General features: G+C 40.9%; 1 protein-coding gene across 7 annotated transcripts in view; it reads right to left on the bottom strand.

Moving 5' to 3' along the window:
* Positions 1-21,250, bottom strand: part of VTI1A (vesicle transport through interaction with t-SNAREs 1A) — a 372,362-nt gene that overhangs the window by 92,107 nt on the left and 259,005 nt on the right. Inside the window, exons 8-9 of one of the 7 annotated variants that reach the window (XR_011252059.1) lie at positions 13,988-14,216; positions 11,283-11,390 (exon numbers count right to left, since the gene is read on the bottom strand). The exons of 4 other annotated variants lie outside the window; for them this stretch is intronic. The gene's annotated coding sequence lies outside the window, so the exon portion shown is untranslated. The remainder of the gene's footprint in view (positions 1-11,282; positions 11,391-13,987; positions 14,217-21,250) is intronic. 2 more of the 7 variants (XR_011252058.1, XR_011252057.1) reach the window with 2 other exon arrangements.

Below are 21,250 nucleotides of genomic sequence, written 5' to 3'. Positions count from 1 at the left end.
GACCGTGTGTTTGGATGTTGTGGCAATGGGAAACCACTGTATTTTTAAATGCTTACTCTCGATTTTTCCGCTTACAACATCATAGGATAACAGCATACAGTTCATGGACTAGCACCAGGAGTAGCTCTAGACCAAAGAATGAAAAATGTCCAGTGAAGCCACTGAAAGCCTGCACCCTGATTCTTGCTTTGTGCTTTTCTGTCCAGACGCGTGCTCCACCTCCATATCCTGCAGCCTCCAACAAGCCAGTCAAAGCAGGACCTAGTCTGTGAAAATAAATTCAACCCCAAGATAGTCTGAAGTACTTGAAGACCACTGTCTATAAAAGTTTATGTGTATGTGCATTTTTCTAGAGAGAAGGACCCTAGTTTTCATCTTATGTTCAAATGGGTATATGGGCATACACGGTGGTATGTGGAAAAATGCTCCCGATAAACTAACTTCTCAACACTTTTTTTCATTACCCAGCAACTCTAGTTAAAAATTTCAACATGCACCCACCTGTGATTCCCAGGGAAACACACACACCTGAGGGGTGTTTGTTTTCATGAAGCCTCCCCTGACCTGATGACTGGGCTGACCATTTCTAAGATGTTTCAAAGCACTGCTCTTCTGGGTTAAGAAAGAGACTAGATTCGTCTACCAAAGTCTTGGATAGCAACAGGAGGTTAACTTTCTTCACAAATTAAATAAAAATTAGTCCGTGAAAAGGATACAACTATTCTTCAGCAGTAGAAAGGGGTTCTTCACACTGGCATCTTAGAAGCTCAAAGATGGGTGAAGCATCGGACTTAGAAGGGAAGGATGGACAGACTGAGAGAGAAGGTTGGGTCTGGGAAGAGGAGAGGTGAACAGTGGCTGCTCTAAGTGTGTGGGAGGCAGGGAGCATCCAGGTGGAACCAGATGACCACAAGGTGCTGGAATAATGAGATATCCAGGAAGATGGAGTTGCCATTCCAACACAAATATAACCATCTGAAGAATGAATCTACCCCTAGTGCCTGGATTGTGGCCTTTACACGCATAGAAAGGCAGCAGGATTCTTTGTAGAAACAGCTGATTCCAGATTCAGGCCAGGAGCCTGGGGTACCTTATCCTGCCAGAAAATACTAGAGGAATTACATTCAAAGGTGACCGGAGGCATCTAGAAGGGGTTCCCACTGATGAAAGATGGGCTCTCGGAATATCAAAAAGAGTATGACTACAGTGGACTGATGCATATGAAACAGACAAAGCCTTAAGTGTTTAAATAGTATTCAACAACAAACCAACCTCAGCAATTCAATATTCTGAAAACTGATAAACCAATGGAAAGAGGCTATTATGCCTGCTTCTCTTGTATGAACTGTATTTCAGAGTGAGCCAACAGTTGATAATGGTAAGTTCTATTAATATATAGAATAATAGCTAATAAGTGCAGAAAGAATGGCAGAATTGAGAATCTCCATTTGTAACCTTTAATGGATGTAGACAGCGATTATTAAGTGACTGTAACTGTTAACAGGTAGATAGACAACTTCATAATGGATGAATCAGGCTGTATCTGAACTCACTATCAATCTTGACATCAATAAAAGTTGTTATGCCTCCTGATGTGATACAGTTGAACCTGAATTTCAAGTCTTCAGAGTTAACCACTAATTTACAGGAAGTACAAAGGAGAGAGGAACACATCAAACAGTACAATGAAGATGCAATAGGTCAAATATATAATGTGGACATTTTTACAGGACAATGGTCTGGTTTCTTCAACAAATAAATACTATAAAAACAGGAGCAATATCTGTAATAGATTGAAAGAGGTTTAAGGCTAGGTCGGTCAAATGCAACAGATGCTTCTTGTTTGGATCCTGATTCAAACTGCCCCGTTATTTGTGGACGTTTGTAAAATAATTAGGGAAAACTTAAGCTGGCCAGGGCATACAATCATTAAAGTTGTCAGTTGTGATAAGGGTAGTTTTTGAAAAGTTGTTCTGTGTGTACTAGAGCTACATACTATTGATAAACTATGTATAGTTAAAATCAGATTATTTCGAATTTGCTTTAAAATACTCTGGGAAAACAAAAGAAAAAGGGAAGAAAAAGGAAACAAGAATGGCTAAATGTTGGTAATTGTGAAAGATGGGTGTTGGGAGATGGGGGTCCACTACAGTATTTCTTGTTTTTCTCTGTATGTGTTAGATAAATTTCTGTGAGAAAAGTTTTTTTTTTTTTTTAAAGAGAGAGACTCTCCCAGAAAATAAAGCAAGTTATGACAGACAAGCTGATGAAAAACACAACCCTTATCTATCAAGTCTTTGAATTCATGCCCACCACACTTGCCCAAGCCCTAGGGCCTGAGGAGGCCAAGCACAGGTCACACAAGGGAGTTCAGTCTTCCTGGCCTCTGCAGAACTGGTAACTAGATGCCTGGGAACTCACGGGTGGCAGCAATTGTGCTGAGTCCACAATCCCTAGTTGGGGCAGTTGTCTGATTGGTGGGAGGGGATAGAGGCTTTCAGGATCTACTCTGGGAGAGGCAAGGAAGAGAACTCCAGCCATTGCCTAGCATCCTCTTTAACCTCATTCCCAGAGCAAATCCAAAATGAGTACCCACGGAACCATACCATCTGGGATTCTATAATGCACCACTGGCAACATGCCATGGCAAGCAACCCTCAGAACTGTGGATGACTGGCATATTTGAGGCCACACACATCTTTTCTCCAGCTCTCTGTCTATCCTCTTGTATGTTATTAATGCATTTAAAGAACTGTAATAAATTTGGATTTGGAGGGGGTTTAGTTAAAGGTAATAACACCATACTTGATACAAAAATGACCTATTGGGGCCTGTAATATCTCCATGCCAGCTTTTTTCAATTAAGTGACCACAACTAGCAAACAACTATTAACACGGGGACTTTGTGGGCTACAAAGATATGCAGTGTCTGCAATGGTGAGCCACAAAATGCTTATAGGAGAAAAGGGAGGAAAAAAAAAAAAAACCCAGTTTCTCACATAAGTTCTCGAGACAAAGATGTTATTCAGCTGTACAATCCTTTGAGCTCCTCCTAGGAATATTCCACCAGTCTCCACAATTGCAGCTGGAGGCTGTCTCATGGAAACTGTGCTCGAGAACCTGTAATATCCCTGAAATGCCTACACTTGTCCTCAACCGAGAGAGTCAGGGACTCTTGCTACTGTACCCTCAATGACTAGAGCTGCCTCAGTTATTTCTTCAACTGAAAATTAAGCAGAAACTAGGCCTAATTGTGCACTTTAATTTTTCTCTGAGGCTGTCCCACACACCCTAATTGTATTTACTTTTTTGCACGATTAGCCACGGATGCTGGAGTTTGGAGCCGCTGCTCTATTGAATAGCAACCATGCTTTTTGGACCGTAGATCCCACGGTTCATCAGGGTGGCGGTTGGAAACTGGAGATTACCCAGAGGATTCGGGAGGTCAGCCTGCCATACACAGTGCTTTGTGGCCTTCCCAGTTATCCAGCAGGGACCCAATATCACCCTTCAGCCCAGGCTCCTGGCTGGCAGAGCTCTGACCTATTCTTCATGCAGAATAAAGAGTTGGAGAGAGCTGTGGGAGGTTGCCTGGCTCAAGCTTCAGCTTCTTGCAAAAAACTTGACGCAAAACATTCCACTTCATTGGAAAGTTCTGAATCTGAGGGAGTACACTCTTGCTAGAGTAGCTGAAAAGAGTCTTTAGTTTTCAAGTAAGGTCAGTCCTGTTTGCAGCCTTGTACGGAACAGACTGTTTTCTCAATAGGAGCTGAGCTCCTATGCCAGGAGCATTACTGCTACAGCTACTACTAGTAACAGCAGCAAAACAACGATGATGACGACGATTGTAATGTCATAATATGTCAAACCTTTATTTTCTTTCAGGTCTTTATCTCAGTTTTTATCATATGAGCGGCACTGTAATCTCCATTTACAAATTAAGAAACTGAGGTAGAGAGACATGAAAATAACCTGCCCAAAGTCACAGAACTAGTGAGTGGAAAGTCAGGCTTTCTGGCTCTAGAGCAGTGGTGTGAACTATTGTGAGATGCTGCCTCTAGCCACATTAGCCACGTTAGTTTTGACTAATTTAGCTATATTAGCTAAAACTTACGAGCTTTGGTTCTGAATGAATAATCTGAGTTCCAAAGAGTAGCCAAATGACAAAGTAAATGTCCAGAGTTTGCTGAGTTTATGCTTACATTGGAGTAGTTCATCTTAACCCTGGTTTCACAGAAGAATCATCTGGACAGCTGTTAAAAAACACTGACGCTGGGAACCCATCCTTAGAGATTTAGATTCATGTGGTCTGGGGTGGAGCCTGGTCACTGGTGTGTTTAAAAAACTCCCCAGGTGATTCTCATGTGCAACCAGGGCTAGGAATCCCTGGGTGAGACTGACAAATGCACTTCTGAACAGCTTTGCCAAAATAAAAAATGCAATTGACACTGCTGCACATTTTCTTCCTCTTTGATAGTCACAAAGGACAATATCATACTAAAGGCTCATATTTAAACTTCTTTGAATTTGGGACCTTTGTTGTGCAGAGTGTCTATAAACAGATGGGAAGTGCTGTTCTGTTTGGAAACTAGTAATTCAAGCTGATAAATTTGGTTACTCTCTGTTAAACAGAAAACTCTGTACAGACAGGAGTTTTTCAGTCAGTCTCTTTCTTCAGTAAGGATACAAAGGACTCCCTAAACCAGCTTATTCTCTTAAGTAACAACAAAGATCCACAATCTCATAGTTGGAAGGGACCGTGAGTGCCTCCTCATTTCTCTTGACAACAATACCACACACACACACACACACACGCTACAGAAATCCCTCTTAGAGCATCCTCCCAGATGGTCATCCAGCTCTAGCTTGAACAGTTCAATGACAAGAGACCTCACTCCTTCACAAGACAACACATTTCATTGTTGGGCAGATCAAGTCTTCTTTATATGGCCTCAAAATTGCCTCCCTATAACTTCTACTTGTTCAGAGCTCTGTTGTTGTCTGGAATAATGGCATAAAGTCTCCTCTTCTTTCAAATGAGTGTCCTTCAGCACATCATTAAGGCGCAGCATGGTACACTGGAGGGAACACAGGCCTACACAGGAGCCAAGAGACTTGCATCTGATATGTAGCTCTCACGGAGACATTATGACTACAGCAACTAATGCAAGTCCTTCAGGCCTTAGTGTCATCATAAATATGACAAATCCATAAAAACAAGGACAATGAAAAACTTGACTGCATAGTTGTAAACATCAAATCAAAAGTGTAAGTCAAATGCTTTGTAATTGATTTGTGTGTGTGTGCTCAGTTATGTCTGACTCTTTGCGACCCCATGGACTGTAGCCTGCCAGGTTTCTCTGTCCATGGGATTTCCCAGGCAAGAATGCTGGAGTGGGTTACCATTTCCTTCTTCAGGGGATCTTCCCAACCCAGAGACTGAACCTGTATCTCCTGCATTGGCAGGTGGATTCTTTACCACCTGGGAGTTCTTTGAAATTGAACTCTAGAAATATGTTATTATATTAGTAGCTCTTTTAATGTACTATATATAGTATATATACATAATATTTTTATATTCAAATAATTCTTCTGTGACCTGAAACTTAGATTTTATTTCCAAAGTTAGGTATATTAGTGCTGCTAAATAACTACATCAATGACGGTAAATTATGCTCCATGATGCCACCTATCGGTTACTTGTGTCAGTGATTCAAAATTACTTGTGTCAGCGAAAGGCTTGCCATATGGCATGGGTAACAATGTGCCAATGCTGTCTTTTTGTGAAGACTGGAGGAAACGAAACTATGAACTTGGAATCAGAAGGTCTGGGTTAGAGTTTGCCACTTACTATGTAGGCACCATTCAACAAGTTAGCTAACCTGTTCCCTTACACACAATGGGACAGAAAAATAATATCAATCTTACATATGCTACTATGAGGTTAAAATAAAATAGTATGTGTTAAGTACCCAACAATAAATACTGTGGATTCTAATTGCAGAGCACTTCATCATTATTTTTTATTATTGATCACTGAGAACCCATTTGAAAAATGCATTATTTTCTCTGCATTAAGTAGAGACATTCAGTTCTCTGGATTCCACCTGAGTAGAGCTCTAAGTCTATCATTAATTCTGTATAACCCACATATTTCATTTTTTAGGCTCTCAGTTACCTAACTTGTGAAATGAGTTAATTGGACAAACAGATCTTTAAGCTATTTTCTAGGTATAACTCTGGGACCATGAAGATCTGACATATTGCTAATTAAATTGAAAACAGTTTCAGAAGTAAACTGATTCCTGAAAGCAGTTCAATTCTTGTATAATCCAAAGATACTACAATTGTAAAAACAATGTCTTCAATTTTAAATCTGTTTTGAAAATTACTCACTTTAGAAAGATCTATTTGTTTCCAACTTATTTCTGCTAGCCACATTTCTAAGGTGAGGTAACAGAATTTTAAAATACTCAATTGAAACAGGTATTTCTCCAAAGAAGAAATACAAATGGCCAATAAACACATTTAAAAAAATGCTCAACATCTTAGCCACACTGGGAAATGCAAATCAAAACCACAAAGAGACAGTGTCTCACATCCACTGGGATAATTATAATAAAAAAGACAGACAATAACAAGTGTTGGCGAGGATGTGAAGAAATTGGAACCCTGATACATTGCTGGTGGAAATACAAAACAGTCCAGTTACTTTAGAAAACAGTTTGGCACTTTTTCAAAAGTTAAACATAGAGTTACCATATGACCCAGCAGTTCTACTCCTAAGTATGCAGCCAGCAGAAATGAAAACATATGTCCAAACAAAAACTTGATGTGATTGTTTACAGCAGTGTTAGTTATAATAGCCAAAAGAAGTAGAAACAATCTAAAAGTTCACCAATTAATAAATGGATAAATAAAGTCTGTAACATCCATACAGGAGAATATTAGTAGGCAACAAAAAGATACGAAGGACTAATACAGGCTACAACAGATGAAACTTGAAAACCTTATGCTAAGTGAAAGAAGCCAGGAACAAAAGATCACATGTTACATGATTTCATTTATATGAAATGTCCAGAATAGGCAAATTCATAGAGACAGAAAGTTGATTAGTGGTTGTGAGGGGCTAGTGGGAATTGGGGAGTGACTGCTAATGGGTACCAGATTTCGTTTTAGGGTGATGAAAATGTTCTAAAATTGACTGCAGTGATGGCTGCACAACTCGGTGAATATACGAAAAACCATTCAATCGTACACTTTAAATGGGAATCGCACACTGCAAATGTGAACTGTAGACTATGTAAACTGTATCTTAAGGCTGTTAAAAACTCAGTAGAAGCCCATGATCTTAAAATTATAAGGATCAAAGATCAATTCAATTTAAATTAAAGTGCAAAGAACACATGTGTTTGTATAATAGTATTCCACGTGGATAATTGCTTTATATGTTCAACTGCTTTAAGCCCATTTTTGCATTTGGATCATTTTGCAAGGCAGAGCTGAAATTTAAGGAAGTAAATTGAATAAACAAGGCTATAGCAGCACACAAAATGTATTTCTTTTATTTTATGCTACTCAGGATTGACTCAGCGGTGTAAAATGCCATTTAAAAAAAGAATGATGCAATCTGAATGAGAAAATGTATTTCATCGTGGAAGATAAAAGTCTTCCCTTCTCTACAGTGAATACAGGTAATTTCAGAAGCAGCAGCTCCTAATTATTCACTGTTGAAACACTAAAAAAAGGTTCATATTGAAAACAGTGACCTCCAGTTTGCTCTGTGAATGAAGGCAGACACAAATTCTCATTTTCCTAGAATCCTGGTTGATAACTGAGTTGGGAAAGCTTGCATTTCTTCATTACAGTGCAGTGACTGTTCATTTAAATAACAATAACCTGCATAAAAGTCACAAAAGCATTATCTAGCAATTCCACTGTGTTGAAATGCATTATTAGTACTAACAATGCCAAACAGAGTAAATAAATGACTGTCTTCTTATTTTTAGCATTATTCCTGATTACTTAGCTTTATGAAAGGCTAGTATGATTATTACTGGTGTATTCAACACCTTGGTCAACACTATTTACTTGGATAACTCTTGAACTAGAAGGGATTTTAAAACAGAGCTATATTCTTTTCTAGGTTATCCAAGGGCGAAAAATCCCTTCTAACCCAGTGTTCATATATCACATATTTTTAACAGAAAACATTTGAAGAACTCAACTTCTGTTCACTATGTATGTGTAAAAACTAAAAGTCCTCATTAAAATAGCATACTTGCAATAGTACTTATTTAAAAATGTAAAATTTACATCAATAGTTTAACTTTACATCAGAAGATTTCCTACCAAGAACAGGCTAATGTTACTTCACAAAATGCTACTGACCCACCCTGTCATGAGCACCATCAGTCCACCCAGTGAATGGCAAATAAGGAGAGATTGGTAATCATTCACTCCTGAGGCTATAGTTTGCTGTAGTAACATAAAAAGGAGCCTCTCAGAGAACGATACGAACAATATTTGGATTTAACTGTCCCTGATTAGAAAGAATGACATGATGCCATTTGCAGCAACATGGATAGTCCTGGAGATTATCATACTAAGTGAAGTCAGAAACAGAAAGACAAATGCCGTTTGCTATCACTTATATGTGGAATCTAGACCACGACACAAATGAACTGTTTATGAAACAGACACGCAGACACAGAGAGCAAACTTGTGGGTGCAGAGGTTGGGGGGGAGGTGGGGAGGGATGGATTGGGAGCTTGGGATTAGCAGATGCAAACTATTCTATATACAGTGGATAAACAACAAGGTCCTACTATATACCACAAGGAACTATGTTCAATATGATATAATAAACCATAATGGAAAAGAATATAAAAATATATAAGTATAACTGAATTGCTTCACTGTACCCAAGAAACCAACACAACATTGTACATAAACTATACTTCAATTAAAAAAAAAAAACAGTGCCCAACTGAAGTATAGCATCTTTGAAGATGGGGCAACAGGACATATGCTTATAAAGTGTTATCATTTTGAGAGGAATGCCATACACTACAGTGACCGACTCTCATGTAGACAATGGAAGTATTTTGGTTCGTGTGCGTGCATTGAAGCCTTCGATCTTGGTGTGGTAAGGGAACAAGAAAGCTTTGGGGCAACAGCATGACAAGTAAATTATTGATAATATTTAAGTAATTTAAAGGATTGCATGAGCAGAAGGAAATGTTTTGAAGGGTGTGTGGCACATTATATTTTCTAACATTGGCTACAAAATATCTCCATCTCACTGATTTTCCCCAACCACGCCACTGCTGCACCAAGAGGTGGGGGTCTACGTCCCTTCCCATGGAAACGTGGTGGGCCCTTGTGACTGTCTTGAGAAATAAAGCGCAGCAGGGGTGACACTGTGTGACTTCCTGAGTGAGCAAGCACTCAATCACTCAATTGTGTCCAACTCTTTGAGACCCCCTGGACTGTAGCCCGCCAGGCTCCTCTGTCCATGGAATTTTCCAGGCAAAGATACTGGAGTGGGTTGTCATATCTTCCTCCAGGGGACTTCCCAAACCAGGGATCAAATCCATGTCTCTTGTGTCTCCTGAACTGGCAGGGAGATTCCTTACCACCGAGCCACCTTCCTAGACCAGGGCAATAAAGGTCATGCAGCCTTGCTCTTAAACTCATCTTTGGGGGTCTGAGGTGGCAAGCCTGAGGCTGCCAAGCAGTAAAGAAGCCCAGACTAGCTCATGAAGACAGTCTACGTGGAGAAACCTCCAGATTGAAAGAGATAACAGGAGAAAGTCCTAGCCGGTCTCTAGCTACTCCTCCATCCTCTCTTTCCAACTACTTCAGCTACGGGCTCCATCTGAAGACCACCTCATAGGAGATGCTGAGCCAGAACAGCCAGCCAGGCTGCTCCTCAAATCCTGACCCACAGAAATCTTGAGAGATGATGACTGTTATTCTAAGGCGTTCCATTTTGGTTCATTACACAGCAATACAACCAGAAGAGGAGGGCAAGAGATCTGAAGGGAGACTCGTATCACAAATAATACTGAGGGCATCGGGCATTTGGAGCCAAGGATTTCAAATCATTACCTCTTGACAATGCAGATAAAAGTAATGGAGAAAGATTCCTTCTCACTCTAAATCAAGTAAATTAGCCCAACTCACTCATGATTCACAGCTTAAGCTTCTCAGAAGTAGGGCCATGACCCTCTTTCATGGAATCTCTGGATTTTCCATACAGAGGCGCTTAGGGCAGCAAGGGACAAGAGGGAACTCGCTCTGAAGCTGCATTTGTGTGGCAAGGGCTGTCTACTTACTCAGGCAGTGGTGGCAAGGCGCTGGTGAGATGGTAAGGAAGTTCTAGGCCCTCCAAGGTACCCACTGATCCTGCTGTGCCTTTTTCACTATTCAGTAAAACGAGAAAGCTTGTTGTTTCTGAGCACAACGTATCGTTTTAATTCCTCCAAATCTCTGTTTTCTCTTCTTTGGTTAACTCGCTCTCACTCTGCAGAATTCAGGCTGGGCATTGCCAACTCCAGGAAGCCCGACAGAGCAAAGAACTCCTTGTGTACCTCTAATGTCCTATTTAAATTTACAATTATACTCCTGTGTAGGTATGTTTTCTCACCACGCTAAGAGATAGATATTAACAACTTAGATTTGTATCTTGTACTGCCTAAGGCCTGCCTCGTCACAGTAGCTGGTGCTCAATTAATGTTTGCAGAGATGAATGTGTAAAGACAAGGTGGCTTCAAAGAATGCATTTGGTGACAATGTCACCATGGTTTTGAAACATCCCATAAACTCTTCCCTAATCTCAACCAGAAATCTCTCTCTGTGCTGTGAACTCCCAGGGAAACACTTCATCCGAATTTCTCTCACGGTCCTTTCCCTCACCTTGGACCCTCAGTCTCCCTCCTTCTCCCATCTCTGTACCTTGGACCACACTTACATGGATTCCTCTAAGATCCCCCCTTCCGGATGGTCCACTCCATGGAGCCAGGTGCCTGGGCCAATTCCCATCCTGACTGCCGAGAGCGGCACTTCACATGCCAGAGGTGGGTTGGGTCAAACAGTGTGTCTTTCCTGTATCAGGACACTCACAAAGCCATTATTGACTCTGAAATCTCTTCCCTGGGGTTAGTGACTCTGCCTCCAACAAGCCTGCAAAAGCACTCGTCTTAGATAGGTTCAACAGGTGATATCAAGATGCGCTCAAATGATTTAAGGACAACCTGCCAAAGTTCTCAGAAGCTTACTGTGCCCTTGAAGTAGGTCATCCTCAGGAGCAGGAGCGTTTCATCTACCCAGCAGGTGTGTGTCATCAAACAAATATCACAAAATGTCTTCCAGCCAGGAACAAGTATCTGGCAGGGAAACAGAAGTTCATAGACTCACTGACTACAGGTCTAGGGGTCTAGACGGAGAGCATGAGATTTTTTTTTCTTAAAATATGGAAACCAATATTTTTTTATTAACAAGAGGGTTTCAGCCCCACTATTTATGTCCCCCTGCCCAATCATCTATCCCATCATTAGTTCTAATTTTATAATTTCATTTGCAAAGATTTTTACACAGAAGCTCCCTGAAACCTGGCACCACGAAAACATATGGAAAACATTTTCCATAAAACACTGTGTTTTAAAAAAGAATCATAATGATAGGTAGGCTAATTTGGTTTACTTGGGAAGTATCTGCCAAGCCCTTCCTGCCCTTTTAGCATTTAAATTAGCCATTAGTATATATCTTCCTTCTTTTTGTTGGGAGATTCAAGAGATATTGTGGCTCAGCTGGTAAAGAATCCACCTGCAATGCAGGAGACCTGGGTTTGATCCCTGGGTTTGAAAGATCCCCTGGAGAAGGGAAAGACTACCCACTCTAGTATTCTGGTGCCTGGAGAATTCCATGAACTGTATAGTCCATGGGGTTGCAAAGAGTCGGACAGGACTGGGCGACTTTCACTTTACACTTTCAAGGGAAATTAAAAATTCAATACTTTGCAGTTGTTCATTTTTGTAAGATTAGGGAGAACTAATAATATGGTTGGAGAAGGCAATGGCACCCCACTCCAGTACTCTTGCCTGGAAAATCCCATGGATGGAGGAGTCTGGTAGGCTGCAGTCCATGGGGTTGCTAAGAGTCGGACACGACTGAGCGACTTCCCTTTCACTTTTTACTTTCATGCATTGGAGAAGGAAATGGCAACCCACTCCAGTGTTCTTGCCTGGAGAATCCCAGGGACGGGGGAGCCTGGTGGGCTTCCATCTATGGGGTCACACAGAGTTGGACATGACTGAAGCAACTTAGCAGCTGCAGCAGCAACAATATGGTACAATTTATTCTTGAATATTCTGGGTCCTACCCCATCATTACATGCTAAATTACCAGGCATCATGGAACCCAAAAGGTTAAAAAAAATTACAAAACAAATACATGCCTGGGGTTTAATCCTTTAAAATCACAGGTAAATCTTTAAAACTTTAAAGTCATGGGCACGTTTTAAAAGAGTAAACATTTAGACTCAAATGGGGATGTGTTTTGGATTTAATTTTATGCACATTACTTAGAATTCCCAACATCAAAGATAATCCTAAGAGAACCGTGTACACAGTGCACAGGACGTGAGGCTGAAGAAACTGGCTCAAATGAATGGTGTGGATCAATACAATTTTTTACTCACGTGAAGGATATCCACTAATATAATGGTGAATTTTGTTAGATCAGTGTTTTCTGATCTTACAGTGTTTGCCCGACACTCAGATAACCATTTTCCTGACTTTACTGCACCTGAGCACCACCTAAGCTAGTATTTTACTTAACTGTTATCTGTATGTCAAGTTGAAATTGGCCTTTTAAAGAAAAAAAAAATCACCTCCTCTCAAGCAATAATTACAGTAAAATCACAAGTTTCATGGCTACTTCAATTTGTTCTTTTGGACAAAAACTGGGCTAAAAGGTAAAAGCTGCCCTGCTCAGAAGACGCATGAAAAGTGGCTGATCCTTTCCTTTGATAAATATTTATTCAGCAGCTACTACGTGCCAAACCTTCTTGCAGATGCTAGGGTTACAGCAGCAAGCAAAGCAGAATTCCTGCTCTCATGGAGCTTACTTTCTATAGATACTGTAAAGAGATGTTAATAAACCAAGAAGTATATAATGCAATTCCAGGGAGTGATATGTACTATGAAGACAAGTGAAGCAGGGGAAAGACACAGAATGATGAGGAATTTGGTCAGAGATCCAACACAGCATGAAAAACAGTGGGCTGTCCAAAGCAGAGGTAAAAGTCCAGAGTAATAACAATAACTATTATTATTAATAGTAGTAATATTAACTGTTACTAGTGGTCTAGTGGTTAAAACTTCATGATCCCAATGCAGGGGGTATAGGTTTGATCCCTGGTCAGGGATCTGGGAGTCCACATGCCACCCGGTGTGACCAAAAAAAAAAAAAAAAAAATCAAATCACAGTATTAACAGTTTCTATTTCTACTCCTATAAAACTTGGTAATGTCCCAAGATGAAGTCTTGTGTGATTTCCCTTGCTCAGAGTGCTCTTCCAGGAGACTGTCTCTCATGGGCCGTTTTCACTGGGGATTACATTTATGGGACAGGTTGAACCAGATGGGCTCACAATGAGGAGAATCAGACCATCAGAAGTGACCAAAAGTGCTGGGGTGGGACGAATGGAGGGAAAGAGTTGGGCACCAAGGGACATGGAGAGTGCCAAAGACTTTTTCTGCCATTTTTGCCTCTGGTCTTATGGTAGCAACCTCTTGGGAAATCACTTCATATGCCAACTTTGGCATATGAACATGAGTTGTTCAGGGCTACTGTAGCATTTCCACGGCCCCCGCCCCCCCCGTTTAAGGTGAAAGGAGCTGGTAAATAGGTTTAGATATTTTCTTAAAACTCTTAGCTTATCACTGAAAACATCACTGATACTGTAAATGAAACATACTAACAGAAGCATAGTCTGATCTGAAAACAGATGTTTCACTTTGACCACATGTAGTTACTTAGGTTCCTTGGAGGCTGACTGCAGGATGAGAACCCAGCTGGTATCAGGTTTCGGACAAGGAGAGCTGAGCTCTTAAGGCTGATGGTCGTGACCGGCTGCAATCCTGGCTGAGACTTGATAGTTGTATGACTTTGAGCAAGTGACTGAACTTTGCTAAGCCTCAGTTTCCTCATCTGTAAAAGAAAATAATAATGCCTCCCTTACAGGTTTGCTCTGAGGGTGAAATGAAATGAGATGATGATTATACAGCACTTAGCATTTCGGTGCTCTTCAAAAAAATGGCAATTAAGATGACAACAGCAATCATGACAATAATGATGAAGAAATCATACGCAAGGTTCGCCAGCTCTGAGGCTGAGGAGTAAAGTCCTGGTTTCTGGATTCCTAAGAGGCTTAAGTAGTGAGTGAGTACTAATGCTGTACTGGGCTGGCCAGTGCCGCACAGCGGTCAGAGAGAGAAAGGGGCCTGAGAGGAAGGGGTCATCCATGTGGACCAGGAGCCCAGCCTCCGAACCCAGAGGTTCAGAATGGGATGGGCAGTGGGGGCCATTCCAGGTGAAGTCAGGTAGACAGGGAAACATGGAAAGAGGCTCCTGGAGGTAGGACATGGGTCCTGTATCAGGAACAGGAGATAGGTGTTCACTGGAACTCCTGAGTCGACTAGAAGGTGAACCTCGCAATCTGGGCCTGGTTGTAGAGGCCTCTTCATCTTAGATGCACCTTTTGCTCCACTGAAGTTTACAGGTGCTCAATGTCTGTCACTCCAAATTTAAAAACCACCACAGGAGAGCACATCCTGATGGTCTGAATCAGTTACATCTGCATGCAGCACAATGAGATGCTGTGCGGTCACAACGCCCTGACCCGACACTAGCCTCCGTTAGCAGCAGAAGCAAACTGGTTCATGTTTGGGGCGGTAGAGGGGTGGAAGTGAAATGAGTGGAAAATTGGGGTGGGGCACGTCTGTCCTGATGCCAGGTTTTGTTTACCAGCCAAGTGCTGCATGAAGCACAGCGTCTTTAGGAGGGGAAGTGCCTCTCTACTCAGTTTCTCCTGTCCCCTCATTTATTCGTTTTCCTTTCTTCCCCGTTGGATTATACCTTTGGTTGGATTTATATAATTTAGTCCACAGATATCGAGTCCTGTTGTGGGTCTAGCAGATGAATTATTAAGAAGATGAACATTTCCAGGAAGACTTTGATTTTTGTAACTCCACAGTCTGTGAGCTTTTACCAAAGATACATGTTGCTTCTGTATTGGTCCCATCAAAGGAAATATGCAAGAATACATTTAAGTTACTGACTGGCCAGCTGAATATAACATAATACCCACCACTTTCTGGCTGGTGGTAGGTCAAGAACAGAGAAGCAGCCTGAGAACCAGGAGATTTAGGTTTGGTTACTAATTCGGTGACTCATTAAAATGTTGAAGGAGTAGTGAGGGGCTTGTGTTACCTACTCTAGACTTATCTTACTGGGCAGCTGGGAGGATTGATCAACCGAGGCTTATGAGTGATTTCTACTTCCATGAGAGTAAACATCAGAAATATCTTCAGCTGGAGAATGGACCCAGAATTGATGAGGATAAAGAGGGACAAGGATTAAAACAGAGAACCACATAGGCGTCTGGATAGTAAGGACTGAGATGACGCCTACTGTGGGGGTTTCTGACGAACTGGAGGCGTGATCTCTACGGAGAATGCATTTTCTGTTGCTGTCCCAGAGGACAGCCGATGAGCCGCGAACAACATGGCAGAGAATAACTGACTTAGACGGTCATCACTTTGCTGGCTTATTCCCCACAGGATATAAGGTGGTTTACACAAACCACACCAGTTGCGTGTGGAAGGTCACTGGTCTTGGACTTGGCTTGGCCATTTACTCACTGCAGGGCCCGGGAGTAACCTTGAAGCTCACCAAACTGGTGGACAGTGCATGTGGGAGTGATTTACCAAGAATTTGCTCTAGAAATCAGGGGTGATTATTATTTATAGCAGGAAAGCTTTTCATTTAATAGGTTAAATAAAACATGGTAAACAAACATAACTATGAGATTTAAAAAAGCACTAAGTTTGACCTATACTGACATGGACCTCAAACCTTAATAGTAGGAAGTTTTTCTCACAGTAAGCAAAGCCATGATCTGGTCCTAAAAACCAGTATATTTGTTAAACTGAAAATGTTCTAAATTACTCCTTGGTAAGGGCTATTCTGAACAATCTGATGATTTGGGATTTCATCAAATTAATGTCACTAGATATGCCTTCTAATTAGGATAAAATATTTGAAAAGTTTTAAAAATGAGGTTATTCATTAACTCATTGATTTTTCCTACAGATTGGGAGCCTGAATTTAAATGAAACCCAAAAATATAACAAGGTACACTCAAAGAGAGAAGAACTCGTTGTGAGTCTTTAAATGGAATGCAGTAGTTTAAAATGCTATTACTATTCAGATTCTCTGAGAACATAAAAACTGCCCATTAAATGAAAATCTAATAATTGGCCTTACTGAATTGTGACATTTGGTAACCTGTTCAAGAATGCAGAAAATTGTGGAAGAGTTCTGTTGAGGCAGAATTTGATTTACAGTATATTATTCCCAAACCAAGGTCCCCGTTTTCATACACACAGAAGAACAACAACGAGGACAGAGTAACAAAGCTGAGGAAAGTCCTGGAAACAGAGCTCAGGTGCAGTGCTCAAGACTCTTCAAGGTAAGTTACATTGCTGCTAAGTCGCTTTAGTCATGGCCGACTCTGTGCGACCCCATAGATGGCAGCCCACCAGGCTCCCCTGTCCCTGGGATTCTCCAGGCAAGAACACTGGAGTGGGTTGCCATTTCCTTCTCCAATGCAGGAAAGTGAAAAGTGAAAGTGAAGTTGCTCAGTTGTGTCTGACTCTTCGCGACTCTATGGACTGCAGCCTACCAGACTCCTCCATCCATGGGATTTTCCAGGCAAGAGTACTGGAGTGGGGTGCCATCGCCTTCTCCAGAGTTACATAGAAAGTGAAAGTGAAGTCGCTCAGTCGTGTCTGACTCTCTGTGACCCCATGGACTATAACCTATCAGGCTCCTCCGTCCATGGGATTTTCCAGGCAAGAGTGCTGGAGTGGATTGCCATTTCCTTCTCCAGGGGATCTCCCTGACCCAGGAATCAAACCTGGGTCTCTCGCATTGCAGGCAGACGCTTTACCGTCTGAGCCACCAGGGAAGCAATGATCTGGAAAAAATAACCAACAGGCAATGGCATGAGGTGAGAGTGAACCTCAACTTGGAACTGACCTTTCTCTTCACGTTTTGCTTAACGACCTAACTAAGATAGGTCATTCCATGCTTTTATATAAGCCACCAGCGATTTCTAAACTTACTTCACAATACAAAATAAATAAAACTTAAGGAGGTTAACTGTGGGAGAATTGGTAGCTTGAAGTCAGGGGTTGAACATTCTCATGGGCCTGTAGTTACTGAGCACTTTCTACGTGTTGGTATCTGTGTCCAGTGTTTCCAACAGTCATATATGAGATGTATATGGTCTGATCAGGAATGATGGGGGATCCTCTCATCTACCTGCCTGTTCCCCTCCTCCAAGGTTAATTTCAAATAAAACTTACTAGAGAAATTTGAGGGCCAACAAGCCCATAGTTTAGAAACCATGAAAATGAAAGCTGTTATCGTTCAGTCGTGTCCAACTTTTTGTGACCCCATGGACTATAGCCTGCCAGGTTCCTCTGTCCATGGGATTCTCCAGGCAAGAATACTGGAGTGGGTATTCATTCCTTCCTCCGGGGGATCTTCCTGACCAGGGATTGAACTCAGGTCTCCTGGATTGCCAGCAGATTTTTTTTTTTACCATCTGAGCCACCAGGGGTACCCGTGGGGACAGCACAAACTTGCTAGCTCTGGATTTCTACCCACAAACTCAGAATTGCTCTTTGCATTTCCATGAGAGAAACTGTGTAAGAAACATTAAACTGCTAAGTGGGAAAGGCTACAAAATGTATATGTATATATACACACACAACATAATTTTTGTATAAATATGATGAACAGCACTTATTGGTGCATTCGACCATCAAAAACTAGGCCACTGAATAGTGGAAATATTTTAAATACGGTATGTCATGCAAAATTTTCTTTAATTCTTACTTGGAATATTCAGGGACTTTTTTGGCAAAAGTACTGTGGAATGCTTCGATCAGTATGCAGAATATATCCTTTAGATCTTATCTTATCACCGGTAAGGAAAATACCCAAAACAAAGAATCCTATCAAAGAGGCAGTTGACATGACATAAAACATTAGAGATGAGTGTTTGCATTTTTATCACTTTCAGGAAAATAGTCCTCTCTGTAAGGAATGCACAGGGTCTTACTTGAAAAAAATGAGGCATTAACACAAATATTCTCAAGCTCACATTCACTCTCGTAATCAATGTAACTTGATTACCTAGACCTGTTACTCAACTTATTTAAATAGATCCAAGCATAAACTATGGATTTTGCATATCAGAGTAGGGCAGAGGCCCAGTCTTTCAAAAAATACAAATGTTTCTAGATTCTTTTGTATGTCGGCAAACCCAAAGTAAGACACATACCCTACACACACACTATAGAACTATTTTAATTTGTATGTGAGATTACGTATTTTATAAACCCAGCTTAACACAGTGGAAGGATAGATCTGTTTATATGAGAAAGAATGGCTCTTCATGTTTAACCTCTTGAAGAAAGAATTGTCTTCATGGGCAAGAAAGAAAAAAAAAAACTTTCTTTTGGGCAAAGAATTTTATCAACCTTTTACCTAAATAAACTTCACTGGGAACAGAGTAGAACATCATACACTTAATAAAGTGCAGCCAGTACTACAGCAGCTAATTCTAATCTGATGTTAATTTACAGCTGACAGTAGAAAAAATGAAAAGGCAGAAATGTGAACCAAACACACTTTTATAAGCTAAATCTGAGACAAATAATTGTGGCAGATTTTATATTCTTTATGTTAAAATACAGCATCTTCCAAATGAGGATGACAACTTAACATTTTTTTATTTGGAGTAACAGTAAACCACAGATGGGTTTCAAAAACTTAAAATGCCAATAATATATTCAATTGTTTGTAGGTAAAATATGTATGGGCTTCCCAGGTGGCTCAGTGTAAAGAACCTGTCTGCTAATGTAAGATACCCGGGTTCAATCCCTGGGTTGGGAAGATCTTTTATCACTTTCAGGAAAATAGTCCTCAGGATCTTCCCCTGGAGAAGGAAATGGCAACCCACTCCAGTATTCCTGCCTGGGAAAATCCCATGGACAGAGGAGCATGGTGGGCTATTGTCCACTGGGTTGTAAAGAGTTGGACACAATTGAGTGACTAAACAATACCACCAAAAATATCCACAAAAAAGGCAGGGAGAATCCATTCTCAAATGTTAGCAATGGTACAGCAGACAATGAGTTTTATTTTATATGTCCTTTATACCTTTTGGAAGCGTCAGGATATGCAACAATAAATATGAAATTAACATTTTAAAATTAATATTTTAAAAATATGTAGGTTCTTCTCTGCTTTTTGTATTACAAATACTTCAATAAACTGACCATTTTTAAAATATAAGAAAATATAGGAAAGACAGCAAAACAAAAATCTTTTGAAGTCTATTTTAAGCAAGTGGGAACAACAGAGCAAACAGTGCCTTGTGTACAGGATAAAAATTTCTGACGCTTTAAAGAAATGCTAGGCGGCTGGTCTATTGGAGAAGGAAATGGCAACCCACTCCAGTGTTCTTGCCTGGAGAATCCCAGGGACGGGGGAGCCTGGTGGGCTGCCGTCTATGGGGTCGCACAGAGTTGGCCATGACTGAGGTGACTTAGCAGCAGCAGCAGCAGGTAGCTTATGCTTCTGGGGCAGCAGAGAGGGTTTGGGTATGGATGCTGCATGAAAGCAGAGGTGAAGTGAGGCTATTCTGAAAACCCATGAGAGGTGGAGAAGCAGTGGCTTGGTATCAAAAGTCCAGGTTTCTTTAGGGTTTATCAGTTGTAAAGCAAACAATTATAGTTTAGAGTGAAAAAAGCAAAATGTATCAGTAGTATGGGGTGGTGGGGGGTGAGGGAGGATATCCTGGAGGGAAAGAGGAGAGAGAAACACTTCCAAGTTTGGGTCTGACATGCACATACTGCTATATTTAAAAGAGATAACCAACAAGAATGTACTGTTAAGAAAAAGATGATTAAAAAAATAATAATAATAAAATTTTAAAAAAAAAGAAAAAGATGATTTAAAAAATCCGTTCATGAAGGCCAATCTATGCAAACAGCTCTGTCTCTCTTCATGAAGGCCAATATATGTGAATAGCTCTGTCTTTCTTCCATTTAAGCCAGAGATTGTCGCCCTTCAATTTGAATGACAAAATATTGAAAGTACAGAGACCAAAGTCGGTAAGACTAAGAGCTCTCTACCAACTAAAACAGGCAGGAATGGCAGAGGCTCAACGGTTCTTTAATTAGCACACATTGATTAATTTAACCCATGGAACCACGGTCTCCTGTTACTGCTAATTTTGTTTTTGAAGTCAATGAGACAAAGTAGCCGAGGAGTAATTAAAAGTGTCCAGTCTCTTCATCCCTACGGCTAGGCGGACTGAATAGCCCTCCACTGCTGAGATGTTCTGAGATGTTCTCAGGCGGTGGTGAATTTACATTAAAAACCCTAATATGAATGGGCCTGTGAGCAGCCCTTCTAATGAGACACAGGAGAAAAGAGTATAATTTGTAATTATTTTCAAATATTGTCTAAGAAGGGCTTCCCCGGTGGCTCAGCTGGTAAAGAATCTGCTTGCAATGTGGGAGACCTGGGTTTGATCCCTGGGTTGGGAAGGTCCCTGGAGAAGGAAAAGGCTACCCACTCCAGTATTCTGGCCTGGAGAATTCCATGGACTGTCTAGACCATGGGGGTCACAAAGAGTCGGACACAACTGAGCGGCTTTCAATTTCACTTTCACTGTTTAAGAAAGTGCGGATGGTCTGTTAAATAGAACTGTGACGGAAAGAAATGCTAGACTATATTTGTGATGCCCCGCCTAACAAGAAAAGCAGCAGACAGAAGGCCGAGGCATACAGGTAGACCTCATTTGGGGGCTTCTCAGATATTGTCTTTTTTTTTTTACAATTTGAAGATTTGTGGCAAAAAAGTCTATCGGTACCATTTTCCAA

The sequence above is a fragment of the Ovis canadensis genome, chromosome 22 (genome assembly GCF_042477335.2).
Source record: "Ovis canadensis isolate MfBH-ARS-UI-01 breed Bighorn chromosome 22, ARS-UI_OviCan_v2, whole genome shotgun sequence".
NCBI classification, from domain to species: Eukaryota; Metazoa; Chordata; class Mammalia; order Artiodactyla; family Bovidae; genus Ovis; species Ovis canadensis.
Note: the sequence above shows the minus strand (reverse complement) of the source record. Positions and strands in the feature narration are given on the sequence as shown.